Genomic DNA, 2,382 nt, shown 5'->3' on the forward strand with positions numbered 1-2,382 from the left:
GACACCAAGATCTAGGGTTCATCCTGTACTCTGGCCAGCCACCAATAAATAAATAAATAAATAAAATAAAATATAAAATAAAATAAAATAATAAAATAAAAGAAAGAAAGAAAGAAAGAAAGAAAGAAAGAAAGAAAGAAAGAAAGAAAGGCTGGCCTGTTAAGCTCACTTGGAGTATAGTGCTGATAGCACAAAGGTCCAGGGTTCAGTTCCCTGCACCAGCCAGCTGAAAAAAATAAAAATAGAAAAAATTTAATAAAAATGTGTAAATGATAAGCATCTCTTATCAGGACACATTCACCATAAAGTTATACTGGATGGATATCATCTAAAAATTGATGGTCTACATACAGAAGCACTAGATGTCTTGGTGCAAGAAGCCGCTTATGAAATGTTTCTTTATCCCAGTGTTGGCCAATTGAAATTTTTAGAAGAATTTCTCAACAAAAGAGATCTTCTGGCAAAGTTACTGTATGTATTTTACATTTTTTGCACAGGTCTCTCCAAGGAACACTAGCTAAAAACCTAGAGACTGTCATGCATTTCCTTGAGGAACAATCAGACAAACTTTCTGAAAGGACTATGAAATATTTTGAGATGATACAAGGGATTAAAAACAAAACCAAATTGTTCAACTTCCAAATTAATGCCTTGGGATCCTCCTACAACAGTGGTGTGATTCACGCGGACAGATATAATACTGTGCCCAGTTTATATCACCCATTTTTCTCTCTTGGAAAATATGTAGAGGTCTAAATATTTTGCTTGCCAAACTGTTAGGGATTTTGTTTTCTGCAGAGCAGCCTGATAAAGGAGAGGCGTGGTGTGAAGATGTTTGAAAACTGGCTGTGGTTTGTGCATAAATCCAGGGGTTGTTGGGATACATTTTCTTTTCCTTTTTTGGCAGCTGGCTGCTAAAGGGATCAAACCCTTGACGCTGGTGTTATAACACCGCACTGTAAACAACTGGGATGACCAGTGAACCCCCACTTTCTTTCATTTTTCTTTTAAGTGGCCAAACAAACCACAGCAAGATTATGATTTTATGATCAGTGGAAGCACGTTAAAGGAAAAAGGAGACTAACGATTTCCAGTCATAGCTATTATGCTGAATCTTCTTCATTCCTCAAGGGATTCACCAACTTTATTAACTCCTGGAATGATGGAAAATCTCTTCCATGACATGGGACAAGCCATGCATTCTGTGCTGGGACCTACTTATTACCAACACATCTCTGGGACAAGGTGGCCTGCTGATTTTCATGAGGTCCTTCTGCTCTGAAGGAGTATTTTACAAATGACTGTTGAGTAGTTGACTCATTCAGCAGCCGTTGTCACACTGGGCAGCTACTGCTAATTGGTGTCTCTTCACTGTGAATCTGAAAAATTTGTGCTGTGACAGATGTGCACCTTCAAGTCTTTTATGCCACTCTGGATCAAATCTATCATGGAAAGTATCCCCTGGGGAGGTCCACCGCAGACGTTTTCAAGGCAACACAGGAGAAATTTTATGGCTGACCATACGTTCCAGATACTGCCTGGCAGCTGTGATTCATCCACTCAGTGGGCTGATATCGCTGTTACTTGTGCATGTAAGAAATCCTAAAATCACTAGACATATTTAGCATTTTATATTATTCAAGATATAGGAAAAATAAAAATGTTTTTGTTGTAGTTTCATACCTCTCTGCTCATTGCTTCTGGCACCAGATGTATGGGGGTTGTTTCCCACACCAAGCAACTCTCCAGCAGACACCAGCTGGGTGTCTCATGACTCAGTTCAATTCTGACTCTATCTCCAGGTAGATAGTGTCAGATCCCATAGGTCGAGAACTCAGTCTTCAGACACCAGCTGCAAATACTAGGTTGCAACCTGTGCTTCTGACCAACTGGCTATAAATTGGGGTTCCCATGATCCTCTCCTTGGGTTTGATTAACTCACTAGGATTGCTCACAGAGCTCAGGGAAACACTTATGTCTACTGGCTTATTATAAGGATATTAACAGATGAACAGAAATATGGAAGAAATGCATAGGACAAAGTATGTGGGAGGGGGCTCTGAGTTACATGCTCCCCTAAGCACCTCCATGTGTTTGGCTATCTGGAAGCTCATCTGAACAGAGTCTTTTTGCTTTTTAAGGAGGCTTCATTATGTAAGGCATGGTTGATTAAATCACTGGCCACTGGTGATCAACTTAACCTTCAGCCCCTTTCCCCTCCCCAGAGGTTGGGTTTAGGGATGAAAGTCCCATCCCTCTAGTTATGCCTTGATCTTTCTCATTACCAGTCCCCACCCTGAAACTACCTGGAGGTGGCCAGCCATTACATTAGTCAACTAAGTGGCATACAAAAAAGCACTTATCACTTCAGTGATTCCAAGA

The 2,382-nt window shown here is 40.4% G+C and overlaps 1 pseudogene; it reads left to right on the forward strand.

The window, feature by feature from the left end:
* Window positions 1-1,551, forward strand: part of LOC103604981 — a 5,352-nt pseudogene extending 3,801 nt beyond the window's left edge.
* The last annotated feature ends 831 nt before the right edge of the window (window positions 1,552-2,382 follow it).

This window comes from Galeopterus variegatus, unplaced genomic scaffold, assembly GCF_000696425.1.
Source record: "Galeopterus variegatus unplaced genomic scaffold, G_variegatus-3.0.2 Scaffold5520, whole genome shotgun sequence".
Taxonomy (NCBI): Eukaryota; Metazoa; Chordata; class Mammalia; order Dermoptera; family Cynocephalidae; genus Galeopterus; species Galeopterus variegatus.